Genomic DNA, 18911 nt, shown 5'->3' with positions numbered 1-18911 from the left:
TCATTTCTGATTTTTAAAATAGGCTAAGATTAATAGAATTATTTTAAGATAAAGCTGATAAATTTTTGCATATATGGAGTCATTCACAGATTTCAGGGATTAGGACATGGATATCTTTTAGGGAGGCATTTTTCAGTCTGCTGCAATTATTGTTCTGCCATTGACTTCTGCTTCTTTTTTTTCATGCCAACCCTTTTTCATTAAAAAAAGAAAAGAAAAAGAAGTCAAGAAATACAATTTGCTTTTATATTTTTATTTTACATTATTTTCTCTTTTAAATCTATTTTTTACTTTTTACTTTTACCTCTTCTTTTCTCATACCAATCCTTTTTCATAAAAAAAAGAACTAAAAAATATACAATGTGATTATTACTATAAATAGGGCAGTATTAATGTTATTTTACTTTGCCATATACTTAAGTGTGGCTATTTGTTGGGTTTACAAGTTTCAGAGATAAACAAGTGTTCACCTTATTCTCTGTGATTAAGGTATACAAACTCATGGATTTTTATTTTATTTTATTTTTTTTTTAGGCAAGGCAACCCTTGGTTGACCTCACAGATTGCAAGGACCTTGTCAGCTTACAATCTCTTATTATTATTTTTTTTACACCTACAGCACCTAGTCTTCCTAGGTGGTCTCCCATCCAAGTACTAACCAGGCCCGACCCTGCTTAGCTTCTGAGATTGGACTTGTTCAGGATACCAGGCCATAGCAAATTCATGGATTTTTAATAGGATATTCAAGCCAAGCAAATATTGCTGGTCACCCTGTACTCAGACTATAATGAAATTTAAGAAGAAAGGTTACAAATTTGCACTCTGATTTTTCTGTGACTTCTAATTTGGTTTTGCATGGAAAAACATTTACGGGGACTTTGTGTAGGTAGAAACCACAGTTGCTGTGAAAGGTCAGTGAGTAGTTTTCTATGAATTCAGCATTGTCTATACCAGATATAGCTTTGGAAGTATTCTTCTAGGACTCAGTGGGTCTCTGTGGATGGTAAATAATGAACACATTAATGTGGAAGACTTTAATGAGTACCCGTAAAACCTCTAAACTATAATCATGGATCACCTGATGGCAGACAATGTATTGGAAGATCATCTGGAACAATGAGGAATGAGTTAGCATGGCTGGATAAGATGGAATACCAGGACAGGAAATGAACTGGGACATTTTTGTTAGAGGGTCCACCTCTCCTCAAGAGGATGTCACAGATGTAGGTGGGAATTGGGTAGAGAAAACAAGTCTGAAATTTTATAGGAATGTGTGTTCCAGAACCAGGAATATGGAGCAGAGACTTCCACACATGAAACAGATATGGTCATGACATTATAGAGAAAGTAGTGTTTGGGAAAAGGAGACGTTTGACAAGAATCTCTGCAGCATTGTGGAAAAGCCATGTGACTTAGACTGGGAAAACGGTGAATGTACCTTTAAGGAAAGGGCATTTGAGCAGAGATTTGAAGGATAGTGTGTGATAACTGGGGAGCAGGTAGCCTGAGCATTCCAGGTGGAGGAACATATGCTAAAGCCCTGAAGCAAAAGAGAATGCAGTCAATTTGAGGATCTATACTATCTCCAGTGTGGCTGAAAGCAAGACAGGGAATGGTGAGATGAGATTGGATAGACAGTCAGGAGCTCTATCACGAAGGAACTTGTTCGCCACTCTAAGAATTTTGTTTTTACCTAAAGGTGATAGAAAATCACTAGACTGTTTTAAGGGCATGATCAGATTTATATTTCAGAAAGATCACTCTGGCTGCTTATACCAAATGGACTTCACTAAGTACCTTCTTTTAGTCTTTTAGAAAAATTAGATATCATTAATGGCTTTTGTAAGTAAGCAGATGTTTCTAAAATCCAAGGTATGTGAATTGAAAACTTACAGAATAGCTTGTGAATGTATTTGAAGAAAGACACTGTACCAATGCTAAATTTTAACATAATATACTAGCAGCAATTTAAGGAAACATTGCTCTGACGATGTGCACATTTGATAATTTTTGAAGCAGCATATACCTTTTAAGGAGATCAAAGCTAATTCACTATAATTAAATAAAAATACGGTTATTTGTGGATATAACAAACTATATTTGATAAAAAAAATGAATGGCAATCCTGATCACTTAAAGCAAATAAACTCAGATAATATCTTCTATGGTTCTCAACCTGTCCATTAAAATTGCCTGGACAACTTCTGAAATATACCTATGTCCAGGTCCACCAGATATTTTAGCTTATTTGATCTGGGAATAGGGCTTGGGCACTGGATATATTTTTAAAAAGCATTCAAGGCAATTCTAATAAGGAGCCGCAGGTAACTTTTTAATAAAGTTTATAGAACTCAGATACCAGGTCTCCTCTTGAACACAAACCAAATCAACAACTCAGCTGAAATATAATTTAAAATTTTTTTGAATTTTAAAAATAACTGGAGCAAAGCAATAAGGCCAAAGTGATGGTTTGACACTGTTTTTAGAGTACTCTTTATTTTTATATTCATGAGTCTATGATGATTGGGCTGTTTTCTTGTTTCTAAGCCAGGGAAGGGTCTAGTTTTACCTCTCTTGAGTGTATAACAACATCCCTTTTTCCCCTCCAAATTTACAACTTGCTTGTGTTAGTCTGAAAAATGAGCAAATTTTTTTTTTTTTTTTTACAATTCATTCTGCTTAAAAACAATAGTGGAAAACAAAAGCAAACTTTCCGAGGTACGAATACCTACACTGTCTTTCAATTGTCTTATGGCGAGTTGGCCCTACTGAAAGTTCATATTTTGGAGGGTGCTTAAGCTCTAGAGATAGTCAGCACAGTACAGATGAAACTGGAGGAAGAAGCATGTGAGAAATAAAGATAATAAATAAGTGGAAAAATTCTGCAGAATTTAAAAACACAAATTTTGGAGTGTTTCAAGCTGAATCTCATTCTAATGAGAAAGCTTACTTTGTACTGATACGTGTGTATATTTTATTTGGTGTGCATTCAAAAACTTTTTGTGAATAAATTCAAGCACTGAAGGTTATTTTACTTGAATACCATGGCAAAATATTCTAAAATTTTTGGCTTTTTCTCATTAATTCTTTCAACTCCCCCCCACCCCCGAAATCAAAGGGAACGCTGAGAAAAGAAGCAGAAAATCTGGTTGTTCAAGTAGTCCGGACATTGAGTAGACTAATTACATTATTGAAGAATGATCTTAATCTGTAAAACTGCATTTTTCCTTCTTCTAGGAGTCTAAGAAAAAATGAATTTAGCAAGCCAGAGAGCAAAATAATATATCAGTAAATGTTTACAAAATTAAAAATTAAGCTTTTCAACTTACTGTGCAATCTGGGAGTTAGATATCTTGAGCCTTTGGTCAGCGCATTCAATAATTTCTTCATATGATCTAACCTTTTAAAAATAAGGTAAAGATAAATTGGATAAATAAATTTTAGAATTTGGATAAATTCTAAAATTTTAATTTAATTTATTTTTTTGTTTTTTAAAATCTCTACAAGTTGAAGTTTAATTCAATTATATGACTCCCATCAATGAAAGTTTTTACAATAGTCAAAAGATCTTCCTTACATTTTGAAATCAGAAATACGAATAGAAATGGAATTATAATGTGTCTCTTCATCAGGCAGAAAGTGAAGTGTCAAAAAAAGGGACACCCGTAATGAGTCAACTATGATCTGAGTCATATTCCAGACAAGTGGTATATGTGTCAACTCAGGAATACAATCCATTTGGTTAAAGTTAACGTGCTTTTTAAAAGACTTAAACTAGAACACTGAGTTGGCAGGATTTATAATTTTCTTCAATGTGAAGCAGTAATACTAAGACCCGAAGTTGCTGACAGCAGAAGAATAGATACACACAATGTTCTTTGCTAGCTTTCAGCTAAAAGGTTAATGGGGACCTTTTATGAAGTAAATCAATATAAATGTGTTATATCATCCCTCAGATCCTTTTTAGCTCCAAAATTCTATTATTTTAATATTTGGCATAGCTTTTAAGAGGCAAATATTGCTGTAAGAAAATCTGTACCTTATCTATTAAGTTGCCTAAATGTCTCTGATACTTGTCATTTTCCTCAATGAGTCTGTTGCAGTGGTCTTCTTTTGACTCTAGAAGAGATCCCAATTTTGCAATCTATGGAGAAACATCAATAAAAATATTAACTTAGGAATTGCCATGAAAGCATGGATGCTAAAAACAAATGAGAACGGTGAGCTAAACTTCATTCCAATACTTTCTCAAACTGAGTTGTACTATAGGTGAATCCAGAGATGCTATGAACCAGGTCCTAGTTAGATTCACTTAGAACAGATAGGCAGAAATTATAATGATGTTTCAATTTTTTTCTCTAACTGTAAAACAGCTTTACAAACAATTAAACAACTATTAGTTAATACCAATATTTATTAGCCTCAAATCTGCACTAATTTCTTTCTATATATAACCAATGTAGAGACATATTTGATTCTTTCTGAGGTATAACACTAATGTGCTGACAATGCATTTTCAGGTTTGATAATTATTCTCAATTGCATTAATGACTGCAAGTTTTTTTTTTTTTAATTTTCAATTCAGTATATGTTATATGCTTACCTGTGGTCCATTTTTTATTCGCAGAAAAACCATTAAAAATTAAAAACTGGATTGACATCAGAAACATGGCAGAGTGAGAGCTGTTCCCAGATGTCCCTCCCTGAAACAACAATAAGCTGAACATCTAAAACTCAACAAAAAACACCCACACTGCATACCAGCAGGTCAGAACCCTGGGTGTTGGACAGTGGACTGGGAGAAACAAAGAAGTTGCCTCTTGCAGATGTAGCTCCCCATAGGAGGAAGGGAAGGGGAGAAGGAGCAGCCAGTTTCCTGAATGGCCCTGACTGGGAGAGCTGTGAGCTCCCTGCGGCTGGCGGCAGTGCCCAGTCATCAGGGCAGAAGGCAGAGAAACGGGGATGGCAGAGAAGCAGGGATGAAATCAAATAACAGTTGATTTTTACCAGCCGTGGTTGCAAAACCAAGGCTGAGCCACTGCCCCCATCCCCTAACTCAGAAGGCCCCTACTCCCATACCCTCCGAGACAGAACACCACGGAGCCTCAGGGGAATCTGAGCAACGCTACCAAAATTGTTGCTAACACTGACAGGAACTGAGACTGAGGGTAGCGAGCATGATTAAACATCTGTAAGGAAAAAAAAAGACATTATTAAGACTTTATATAAAGCAGAGATCCAAGAGGCTTAGACGCCAACTACTGGAAACCAAAAGAAAAACACCTTCTTGGCAGTAGGCTAGGGACCATTATATAATAAATCTTTTTGGAAAAAAAATCAGAATACACTTCCGTTAATGCCCAGGTGGAGAAATAGCCCATTAAGCACCATGAACAACTAAGGTGACAAGGCATCTCAGAAAAAAAGAGAAAAATCTCCAGAAAATAAGCTTACAGACATAAAAATATGCAACTTAAATGACAGAGAATTCAGGATGGTACTTCTGAAAAAATGAGATCCAAAACTATTCATATCACAATTTTAGGAATTGAAAAAACAACTAGATAAGCAGAATGAGTTCTTTAGCAAGGAGCTTGAAACCCTCAAAAAGAACCAAATAGACCTTCTGGAGATAAAAAATATACTGCATGAGTTGAAAAATGAGATAATAAGCTTAGGAAATAGAGTCGACCAAATGGAGGAAAGGATCAGTGATATCAAGGGAAGAAATCCAGAAATAAATCATAGGGAAGAAGAGAGAAACTGAAGAATGAAAAACAATGAATGAGAAATACAAGAACTAGTTGATACCATCAGGAAAGGAAACATAAGAATAATGGAAATTCTCAAAGGGGACACATCTCAGTTCCAAAGACAGATATAGACTCAAAGTGAAAGGGTAGAAAATGATCTTTCAAGCAAATGGCATTCAGAAAAAAGCAGAAGTAGTGGTACTAATAACAGATGCAATAGACTTCAAAATAAAAAAAGATAAAGAAAGATACTGAGGGAATCATGCACCAAGAAAACATAACACTTATTAATATCTATGCTCCCAATCAGGGAGCCTCAAAATACATAAAGCAATTACTAACAGAACTAAAGGGAGAAACAGACCAAAACACTTTCATAGTAGGGGACCTAAATACCCCACTGTCAGATATGGACAGATCATCCAAACAGAAAATCAATAAGGAAATAACATCCTTAAATGATACATCAGATCAACTGGACATAATTGACATTTACAGAGCCTTTCACTCCAAAACAGCTGCTTATACATTCTTCTCTAGTGCACATGGAACATTCTCAAGAATCGACCACATACTGGGACACAGAGATAGCCTCAACAAATATAAGAGGGTTGAAATCATACCAACCATATTCCCTGATGCTTTGCATCATAATGCTTTGCAACTAGAGATCACCTGTAAAAAGGAAGCAGAAAGAACCAGAAATATGTGGAGATTAAACAATATGCTGCTGAAGAATAACTGGGTCAGAGAAGAAATAAAAAGAGAGATCAAGAGATACATGGCAACGAATGATAATGATAGTACAACATATCAAACTTTTGGGACACGGCAAAAGCGGTCATAAGAAGAAAGTTCATATCATAACAGGCCAATCTCCAAAAAGAAGAATGAGCCCAAATAAACAACCTAACGCTTCATCTTAAAAAACTAGAAAAGGAAGAACAAATGAAGCCTAAAGTCAGCAGAAGGAAAGAAACAATCAAAATTAGAGCAGATAAATGAAATTGAAAACAAAACAAAAAAAAACAATAGAAACAATAAATGCAACAAAGAACTAGTTCTTTGAAATGTTAATAAAATTGACAAATCCTTGGCTAGACTCACTAAAGAAAAAAGAGAAAGGACACAAATAAACAAAATCAGGGATGAAGGAGGGGAAATTATGACAGACATTGCAGAAATACAAGGGATCATACAAGAATACTATGAAAAAGTATATAACATCAAATTTAATAACCTACAAGAAATGGACCAGTACTTAGAAAAATACAACCTCTCTGGACTGAATCAAGAAGAACTGGAAAATCTAAATAGATCGATCAGCAGTATGGAAATTAAAACAAACATAGAAAAGCTACCAAAAAGTAAAAGTCCAGGACCAGATGGCTTCGCCAGCGAATTCCACCAAACATTCAAAGAAGATTTAATTCATATTCTTCTCAAACTCTTCCATAAAATCAAAGAGGCAGCAATACTTCCCAATTCATTTTACGAGGCCAATATTACCCTGATACCAAAACCTGGTAAAGATAACACACAAAAAGAAAACTACACACCAATGTCTCTCGTAAACACAAATGCAAAAATCCTAAATAAGATACTAGTGAACTGAATACAGCAACGTATTAAAAAGATTATACACCATGATCTAGTGGGCTTCATGCCAGGGGCACAGGGATGGTTCAACATAGGCAAATCGATATACCACATAAACAAATTAAAAAATAAGAATCATATGATTATATCACTAGATGCAGAATAAGCCTTCAACAAGATACACCACCTATTTGTGATCAAAACACTTAACAAAATTGGTATAGAAAGAAAATACCTTAATATAATAAAGGCCATATATGACAAAGCCTCAGCCAACATTATACTTAATGGTGAAAAACTAAAAACCTTCCCTCTAAGATCAGGAACAAGGCAAGGCTGTCCACTGTCACCACTGCTATTCAGTATAACATTGGAGGTCCTAGCAAGTGCTATCAGGCAAGAGAAAGATATAAAAGGCATCTAAATAGGAAATGAAGAAGTCAAACTATCATTGTTTGTGGATGACATGATTCTCTATATAAAAATCCCTTAAGACTCCACAAGAACACTACTAGAAACAGTAAGCAAATACAGTAAAGTTTCTGGATACAGAGTCAACGTTCAAAAATCTATAGTGTTTCTATACTTTAATAATGAAGTGTCAGAAAAAGAAGTGGAAAATTAATTCCTTTTGCAATTGCAACAAAAAGAATAAAATACCTAGGAATAAATCTAACAAAACATGTGAAGAACCTATATAATGAAAACTATAAAACCCTGTTAAAAGAAATCCAAGAAGATACAAAGAAATGGAAAAATATTCTGTGTTCTTGGATTGGAAAAATCAAAGTAGTTAGAATGACTTTATTACTGAAAGCATTATACAGATTTAATGCAATCCCCATCAAAATCCCATCAGCATTTTTTAAAGAAATGGAACAAAAAATCATCAGATTTGTATGGAAGCACAAAAGACCCTGAATTGCTAAAGCCATCCTGAGAAAAAAGAATGACGCTGGAGGCATCACTCTGCCCGACTTCAAATTATACTACAAAGTGACAGTAATCAAAACGGCATGGTATTGGCAGAAAAACAGGCACACAAATTAGTGGAATGGAATTGAGAGTCCAGAAGTAAGCCCATATTTATATGGGCAAATAATTTTTGACAAAAGAGTCAAAAACATACAGTGGAGAAAGGAAAGTCTTTTTAATAAATGGTGCTGGTAAAAATGGAAAGCCACCTGCAAAAGAATGAAACGAGACTGCTGTCTATCACCACACACTAAAATTAACTCCAAATGGATTAGGGACCTGAATATAAGACCTGAAACAATAAAATGCATAGAAGAGAACATAGGAATGAAACTCAAGTACTTTAGGCTTAAAGAAGATTTTATGAATTTGACCTCAAAGGCAAGGGAAGTAAAAGCAAAAATAAATGAATGGGAGTACATCAAACTAAAAAGTTTCTGCTCAGCAAAAGAAACCGTCGACAAGGTGAAGAGACAACAATCTCAATGGGAAAATATATTTGCAAGCAACACCTCCGATAAGGGCCTAATATACAAAATATACAAAGAACTCATATGACTCAGTAACAACAAAAAACAAATAACCCAATCAATAAATGACCTGAACATACACTTCTCCCTAGAGGACATACAAATGGCCAACAAATATTTGAAAAGATGCTCAACATTGCTAGCTATTAGGGAAATGCAAATCAAAACCACAATGAGATATCATCTCACACCTGTCAGAATAGCTATAATCAACAGAACAAGTAATAACAAATATTGGAGAGAATGTAGAGAAAAAGGAACCCTCATACACTGCTGGTGGGACTGCAAATTGGTACAGCCACTGTGGAAAACAGTATGAAGGTGCCTCAAAAAACTAAGAATTGATCTATCATATGATCCAGCAATCCCTCTACGGGGGATTTACCCCAAAGACTTGAAAACATATCCAAAAAGATATTTGCACATTGATGTTCATAGCAGCACTATTCACAGTGGCCAGGACATGGAAACAACCAAAGTGTCCTGTGATAGATGATTGGCTAAAGAAGCCATGGTACATATATACAATGGAATATTACTCAGCCATAAGAAGAGATGAAATACTGCCATTTGTGACAACCAAATGGACCTTGAGATAATCATGCTAAGCAAAATAAGCCAGACAGAAAAAGTTGAAAATCACATGATATCACTTATATGTGGGATATAAACCTAAAAGCAACAAATGAACAGGACAGAGACTCATGGACATGGACAATGGACTAGTGGTTACTAGAGGGTAGGGGGGAGGATAAAGAGGGTAGGTAGACAGGGGAAAATTTAAATCATTTCTTCAATTAAATAAATAAATAAATATTTTTAAAAAATATTAAAAACTGGACTCTGGAAGTAACATCTAAGATTATCTGGAAGAGTATTCACAAGTTCCCTTAGCAATTCCATTTATTTTCAAAACAATTATAGAAAAAAAACAACATTGTGATTTTGATTTGCATTTCCCTGATAATTAATGATGCTGAATATCTTTTCATGTACCTGATAGCAATCTGTACATCCTAATTGTAAAAATGTCTATTCAGACTTCCTGCCCATTTTTTAATCAAAAAATTTTTTTTTGCCATTGAGTTGTATGAGTTCTTTATATATTTTGGATATTAACCCCTTCTCAAGGATTTCTGATATGCAAATATTTTCTCCCATTCAGTAGGTTTCCTTTTCATTTTGTTGATGGTTTCCTTTGTTGTGCAAAAGCTTTTTAGTTTGATGTAGTACCATTTGTTTATTTTTGCTTTTGCTGCTTTTACTTTTGATGTCAGATTCAAAATCTTCACTAAGACCTATGTCAAGAAACTTACTATTTATGTTTTCGTCTAGGAATTTTATGGTTTCAGGTATTACGTCAAATATTTAATCCTTTTAGAATTGATTTTTGCGTATGATACAAGACAGTGGTCCAATTTCATTCTTTTGCATGAAGCTGTCAGTTTCTCTAACATTATTTATGGAACAGACGGTTCTTTCTTTCATCGTATATTCTTGGCTCCTTTATCATAAATTAATTGATTGCATATGTGTGGGTCTATTTCCAAGCTTTCTATTTCATCAATCTATGTTTCTGTTTTTATGCGAACACTACACTGCTTTAATTACTACAGCTTTGTAATAGAGTTTGAAATTGGGAAGAATGATGTCTCCAGCTTTGTTCTTTCTTAAAATTGCTTCTTTGTTTGGGGTGTTTTGTGGCTCCATACAAATTTTAGGGTTCTTTGTTCTATTTTTGTAAAAAATGTGATTGGAATTTGATAGGGATTGAATCTGTAGATTTAGATGGTAAGGACATTTTAACAATATTAATTCTTCCAATCCATGTACATGAGCTACTTTTTCATTTATTTTTGTCTTCTTCAATGTCTTCTCTTAATGTTTTCTGGTCAGGTTTTTAACATATATTCTAATAGATGTGAAGTCATATTTTCTGTGGTTTTAATTTGCCTCTTAATGATGGTATCTTTTCATGTGCTTATTTGCCATCCATGTATCTTCTTAGTGACGTGTCTGTTAAAATCTTTTTGCCCATTTTTTAAATTGGGTTGTTTATTTTATTATGATAGAGATTAGAGGGTTCTTTTCATATTTGATACATGTCCTTTATCAGATCTGTGACCTGAAAATATTTTCTCCCTGTCTGTGGTTTTTCTTTTCTTTAAGAGCTCTATATTTTAAAGTTAAAAAAAATTTGAAATAGAAAAGTTTTGGAAGACAGTCTATTAAAGTCAAATCACTGAAAAAGTCTAAAACACTTCCATGAAAGTATACCCAAAAGTACTCTGTTATCTGTAAAGTAATATTTATGGAATAATTTAAAGGGTGGGGTGGTGGCAATATTTTTCTTTTGTAAAGGAGGATACTACAAGATAACCTAGAACATGGTTATTTGGCAAATATTAATGAAAGCTGTTCTTTAATGTGGTATCTTTTCCTCAATGTCTCAAAGATGCTGTAATGCTTTGGAGCTGGGTGCTAGGAAACCTGAATCTACTCAATATCTCCACTGAAAGAAAGCAGATTTGAATAAAGGAAGAGAAACTGAAGGTTAGTCAAGTGACTTTATATGCACTTGACTTAATACAGCAGGAGATATAGACCATTGTAAGTCAAATAGGTGATAGTTCAAGTGAGGAGCAGCACTCCCAAGCTTTGTTCTTTCCTAGACACTCCCATTCACCAGACAGTTCATGGAGGTGAGCCTTCCCCACTTGACTCTATTCTACCTGGCCCTAGATTTCTGGATCCATGGAGGCTGTGCCTGGTGCCCCTGCGCTCACACCCCAGCCTATGTGGTTGATGATTCTTGAGGCTTCCCTACTAGGTTTTCCACATGACACTTGTATATGGTTTTCGGCCTTGTTTAGTCCTTTGATTTGAGCATCCTCTTTTGCCTCTGGTGAATATCTCACCTTTTATGGAGAGAACCCTTTTTCCTGCCCCTCCCACTCCCCAAGTCACTGCCCATATTTAAGTAAAGGTGGAAGAGAAGAAATCAGATTTTGTGACAAGGTAAATTGAAGAAAAAGCAAAAAAAAATCTTTAGATGAGTACCAGGACCAAGAATATGTACTCTACAGACTTAAAACACTTTGGCTTGAAAAAGCCTTCTTGAGTCCACACATAGTAGATGTCGTTTATTCTGTCATAATTCTTATTCTTTGAAAATGTAATGCATTTACAATCTGTGTTAAGTGAGAATTGTTAAAGTCTTCATATATTAAAATCTGCAGATGACACTGTTTCACAGATACAATCAGTAAAAGCAACATATTGAAAAATGTTCCATTTTACTATAAGTATAAATTAAAAGGGCAATAGTTTAGAAAAATTTCAATTGATAATATTTAATGCTGGCAAGGTTTTGGTGAAACAGTGCCACTTACACTGATATCTGCAAGGTAAAATTCAACTCTTTTTAAAATTTATTTGATTATGTACATAAAGATCCACATGCATATTTATAGCTTTGAAAGTTATTATCCAACTTTCATAATTTATTCTAAGGAAATAACCCACAAAGGAAAAGCGTCTCCAGATAAAAATAGAAAGAACTCAAATATCCAATAAGCAGAATAGCTTAAAAAATTATCGTATTTCCATACTATGGAATATTATGCAGCTATTAAGAATTATATACAATCTATAAGGTCAGCATAGTAATATGTAAGAATGAGTGATATTTAATTAAAACAAAATTTAAGAGTTTATTAACATGATGATTTCAACTCTGTAGAAGTGGACAAAAACTGTTATGTGTCTAAAATGTTCTAGTACGAGCTATGCTTTATTCATATATTAAAATACAATACAGGAGTGAAAGTGAGTAAATTACAGTTACACCTACCACAAGAAAGAAACTTGCAATAATAAGGTTGAGGGGGGAAAGTTAGAAAAGAATATACAAGATACAATTAAAAAGATATGCAAAACAATATTATACATTGTTTAAAGATACATATATATGCAGGAAATAAAAAAATGCATGGTAAAGGTAAACACCAAAGTTAGGATAATGGTTACCACTGGGTGGAGGGGAGGAAAATACAACTGAAGAGGGGCCATGGGGGCCTTGAACTATATTCACATTTTATTTCTTAAACTGGGTGGTGGGTACACGGATATCTGTTATATTAGTTTTACATAGTTTGGTGTGAAATATTTAGAATAAATATTTTTAAAGATAGCATCACAGCGCTTACATATATAGAAACACGTTCTAACAAGAGGTCCCACCCCTGGGTGTTTGAGGGCTGAGAGCAGGTGAATGTTCTTCTACCTCGCCAGCTCTCCTCTCCTGTGGGCCCTGCCCATGTGAGCTGGAGCACATGGCACAGATGCAGACCCAAAGAAGCTGTGACGGGCCTTGCCAATCATCTTGAAGAAGCAGGCTCCAAGGACAGGGCTGAGTGAGGCAGAGGAAGAGCACTCATGTCTGCTTGGTCCACAGAAACATACACTTGGCCATGGGAGAGGAGAAAATCCTCTTGGAAAGCTGCTCCCCCTGAGCTGTGTGGACCACAGGCACTGAGAAGAACTGAAAGGCAGAGATGCTGGCTGGTTGCAGGTGCTGGATATGGTTCACTCAGTCCAGTTGGGACTACTCAGTCACAAAGTCCTCCAGAGGAAGAGTTCTAGGTTGCATCCCCTCTATAGTCCCCATTTTCTAGATATGTGGACACAGTTCCAAGTTAATAACATATTCATATGTTGGTATTAATATAATACATAATATTCCTATTATTATTACCCAAGTATATTATGAGGCACTGAAATCTTCATCACTAAGAAATAAATGAGGTCGACACATATCATCAGCTTTCTGTTGCTACTGTAAGAAATTACCACACACTTAGTGGCTTACAACAAATTTATTATCTTATAGTTCTGTAGGTTAGAAGTCTGACAGGGGTCTCACTTGGCTAAAGTTGAAGTGTCAGCAGGGCTGTGTTCCTTTCTGAAGGCTTTAGGGGAGATTTTCCAGCTTCTAAAGGCTGCCCAAATTTCTTGGCTTGTGATCCCCTTCCCCCACCTTCAAAGCTAGCAGTGGTGTATCTCTGATGTTCTTCAGTAGTTGTATCTTCCTCTGACATGGCTAGATGTATGTGATTAGATTGGGCCCATCCTGATAATGTCTCCATATCTCAAGGTCCTTGATTTAATTACATCCACAAAGTGCTTTTTGCCATAATTGTCTGGATTCCTTATTTTGTTAAGGCATACAAAGTCCTTTTGCCATATTCTGGGACTAAGTGTGGACATTTATAAGAAGCCATTATTGTGTCTATAGCACACCTCTAAGAGGATCACCGAGGCCTCTATCACTTGAAGTGTAAACTTTCAACGATGACAGTAGATGGCTCGATTATCATTATGAACAGCCTTGGAGAATGGGATATCTAAAGGCCGGCTGATTGATTTCCTAATTCTTTAAACAAAGATTTTGAGATTGAATATGTATAATAAAATATAAATAAAAAACAAACAAACCAAATACACAGAACAGGTAAACATGTAGATATGAAGACAAGACCTGTACTACAGTGCTATATATTTGCTATTAAACTTCTGGTATTTAAAGCAAAACTGAAATGTGGTCAGTTACTGACTTTCATTATTTATCAAATGAAAACACACCTGTCTCTAAAGAAAAGTTTTTCCTAGTAGGCCTGAGGTCTCAAACGAAGTTCTCATCCAAGTGGCACTAAGTGAAACAACAGTCTCTCTATAGCAAATGGAGAAAGATGTTTTTCGGGATGGTTGAGGGTTACCAAAATAACTCAGTAAAAGAATTCTGTGAGAGCCAAGAGAGCATGTTCCAAGTAGAAGCTTTCTGATAATAAACATGATCTAATTTGACTCTTTATTAAGTAGTGAAATGAATTTATGACCAACACAAAAAAATGAAATAGAACAGAATAATAAAAGCAGTGTTTCTTCTGTGTGGGGGCATATATGTATTTGATCAAGATGTAAAATGTAATCTTTTTTATTTTGGGTTACTACTTGAGAGATGAAAGGACTGCACAGATAACCCATCAGAGATTCAAGAGTTCTTAAACAAGCTCTTGCTAAGAGGTGGTTAGCAGCTAGATTGATGTTATATTCTTCAACAAGGGTCTATAGTGTGAATACTGTTTTTAGCACTGGAATTAGGATAGGATTTAGAGAAATCAAAACCAAGAAGGTGAGGAATAGGATCAGAGAATGAGAAGAATGCTGGAAACAGATGGTAAGATTGACACATCTTCCTGTGGAAACTGAGGAACTAAGGTTCAGCCCTCCCACCTGTATGATCTGACTTCTAGTGAACTCAGACTCTTCCTTAGGAGGTCAGTCAGTGGCAGAGAGGCCTGGAAACTCTAAGTTGTATTCAGGTAATACTGTGCCCAAATCCAGAAATGGGTGGGTTCTCTCATAGTTCAGAGGGCCCATGAGACACTGGGTTGTAATTGTTTTCTTTTGGCTCAGTTAGGAAATTTTTCCTAGACTAGTAATTTTCTACTTTGCAAAATATTCTTTTCTTATTTTTATGACTAGAGGAGATGAATATTTTTAAATGCTACCTCTTGAGTATTTTCTTTACAAGTTAACAAACTTCTAACTTAAGAGGCTACCAAAATAATAAATTAGCAAATGTTTTATGTAATATGTAAAGTTCTATAGTGAAGTGTTATGTTTTAGGATAGTTCTAAGTTTTTGATCTTTGACTATTCTGTAATAATGGCTAAAGGATTTCTTCTATAATACTGGATAAAAAATACCTTATTTTCATAAAAAGGTTTCTATTTTACTAAAGATGAGATTTAGGAGCAACTTGAGGGGTCATTACAATAAGCCCAACTTAAACCCTGAACATCAGTACTGTTAACTGGATTACTGTCTTTTTTCTCTGAAAAATCCCCAGAATTTGATGTACCTTATCAAGGGCTTCAATGACTAGGAGACATTTTGCACTCAATAGTTAAACACCCAAAATGGTAGAGCTAGTCAGAAGGCAAAGTTGAGTCAAGGACCCTGTGTCAGGATGGAAGAGATCAGAAAGTGAATGGAGTGGACAACAGAATCAGAATTGTGAAGAAGAACCAATAGGAAGGTTCCACATGATAAAGAATCAAAGGATGTTTGAGCCATCAAATTTAACTCCAGCAGACCAGGTATTGCTGGCCTAGAGTTTCTTAGAGTGAGGAGTGAGCTTCCTGGAGCACACTTCTACATTTCAAAAATAAAGAACAGGAACAAAACCTTCTAATTTTGGAAAATTTCAAACACATACAAAACTAGAGAGAGCAGTATAATGAACCTATCATCATTTCAACAATTATCAACACTTTTCCATTATTTTTGCATCTGTCTCCAACTGCACCCCCGACCCCAAACACACACCCACAAACACACACTCTCATTCTGCCATCTTTTTATTTTCCTGGAGTGTTTTAAAGCAAACCTAGTAATCATATTAATTCACTCATAAATACTTTAAAATGTGTATCATTAACAGATAAGGGCTTTTAAATACACAATGATACCACTATCATATCTATTAAAATTAGTAATTTCTTAATATTATCTAATACCCAGGTTGTGTTGTTATCTCACAAACATCTTTTCATAGTGAGTTTGTTTGAATCAGAATCTACACAATTTTCACACACTGTATTTGGTTGATTTGTCTCTGAAGTTTCTAATTTCTTTTAGTCTATAACAGCTATTCCTCTTCTCTCCCTGCCTCTTCTAATTGTTAATTTCTAATCAATTGTTAATTGATTAGAAATTTTCACATTCTGGATTTATTCTCATGGTGTCATTTAATGTTTCTTTATCCACTGTCAACTGGTAGTTAGGTTTAGAAGCTTGCTTTCAGGTCCAGTTGTTTTGGTGAGAATACTTCATAGATGATGCTGTGCATGTCCTCCGGGATCACATCAGAGTGCACAGGTCTGCTTGTCTCACCTCTAGCAGGGCTGAGATTGATCAGTGGGCTCAGGTGTTTGTCAATCTGACTCATTCATTAAAAGTTCTTTATCAGTCTTGAACTTAAAGGTTTTAGTAGTCATTATAATTGCCTAGATTCCTTATTTTATTCAGGGATGCAAAATATAATTTTCTAAATGTATCTTTTCTTTTGTTTTTAGTAGCTTACACTCTTCAATGAAGAACTCTCCCTCATCAATTATTTGGTTTCTCTGAGACACAGTTTGTACAAGAAAGACTGCAACATGTTTTTAAAGGTGACATAGTGTATCTGGCATGCTTCCATTTGTGTTCTTTTTCTCATTCCAGCTTCCCAATGTTGGAAAGATTAGGGTCCATTCTTATTATCTTTTATGCCTGAAGCATAGAAACTGCTAATGAGTTACAGAATTTATTGAGTGCTCTCCTCTGATATCCCTATGCTCAAATTTTACTAGTCTTCAAGGCCCAACTTGCATCCCCTTCACTAAGTCTTCCACATGGATGTCATCTCTTCCTCCCCTGAACTCGTCATTCAACGAACATCTCTCCTCTCTTAGATGTGAGTCACTGTATTTCTCTTTAAGAAACTTTTCCTTTACTCCTTGTAAATAGGTACTTATGTATTTTATCTTCTTTTCTAGATTCCTTAAAAGGAGGGACTATGTTTGATTTAGTTTTCTATCTCCATAGTGACTAGTACTTCTTAACACTTTGTGGGAAGTCAATAATTACTTATTTAATGAAAAAAATTAATGAATTAGAAAAGAAGAAACCTTTAAGCCCTCACAGCAAGGGAATTTTTCTTCTTTTAAAGAAAAGTGTCCTGGCCACTGTGAATAATGCTGCTATGAACATCAATGTGCAAATATCTTTTTGGATATGTTTTCAAGTCTTTGGGGTAAATCTCCAGTAGAGGGATTGCTGAATCATACGGTAGATCAATTCTTAGTTTTTTTTTTAGGAGGCTTCATACTGTTTTCCATAGTGGCTGTACCAATTTGCAGTTCCACCAGCTATGTATGAGGGTTCCTTTTTCTCTGCATTCTCTCCAACATTTGTTATTACTTGTTCTGTTGATTATAGCTATTCTGACAGGTGTGAGATGGAATCTCATTGTGGTTTTGATTTGCATTTTCCTAATAGCTAGCAATGTTGAACATCTTTTCATATGTTTGTTGGCCATTTGTATGTCTTCTTGAGAGAAGTGTCTGTTTAGGTCTTCTGCTCATTTTTTGATTGGATCGTTTGTTTTTTTGTTTTGTTATTGAGTCGTATGAGCTCTTTGTATATTTTGGATATTAGGCCCTTATCAGAGGCGTTGCTTGAAAATATATTTTCCCATTGAGATAGTTGTCTCTTTACCTTGTTGATGGTTTCTTTTGCTGTGCAGAACCTTTTTACCAAAGTGTCCTATGATAGAGGATTGGATAAAGAAAATGTGATACACATATAAAATGCAATATTACTCAGCTATAAGAAGAGATGAAATACTGCCATTTGTGACAACATAGATGGACCTTGAGATAATCATGCCAAGTGAAAAAAGCCAGACAGAAAAAGTTGAAAACCACACAATATTACTCATATGTGGGATATAAACTTAAAAGCAACAAACAAACATGATAAACAAACAGAGACTAATGGACATGGACAATAGACTAGTGGTTACCAGAGGATGGGGGAGGAAAGGGGAGGTAGATGGGATAAAAGAGGTCAAATATGTGGTGACAGAAAGAAATCTAACTATGGGTGGTGAACATACAATGCAATATATATAAAACTTACTGTTGAATTGTACACTTGAAACTTACTGGTTTTCATTAAACAATTTCACCACGATAAAAAAAAATTTCATGGACAAAGCTTTGAAGCACCGTTGAAACATCCTGATCACTCCTTTCTTATTGTCTTTGTTTTTGTCTTTATTTTCAAAAATGTATACAATGCAAAAATATGGCTTTTATGATATATAAAGATGAATGAGTGTTATAAATTTAGTACAGAATGCTGATTTTTAGTATTTTAGAAATATGATAGGTTTGTTTAATTAACTGTTATTAAAAATAAATTATGTTAATCACCTTTTTATTAT

Source organism: Pteropus medius, unplaced genomic scaffold (genome assembly GCF_902729225.1).
Source record: "Pteropus medius unplaced genomic scaffold, Ma_sr-lr_union100, whole genome shotgun sequence".
In the NCBI taxonomy this organism is placed as follows: Eukaryota; Metazoa; Chordata; class Mammalia; order Chiroptera; family Pteropodidae; genus Pteropus; species Pteropus medius.
Note: the sequence above shows the minus strand (reverse complement) of the source record.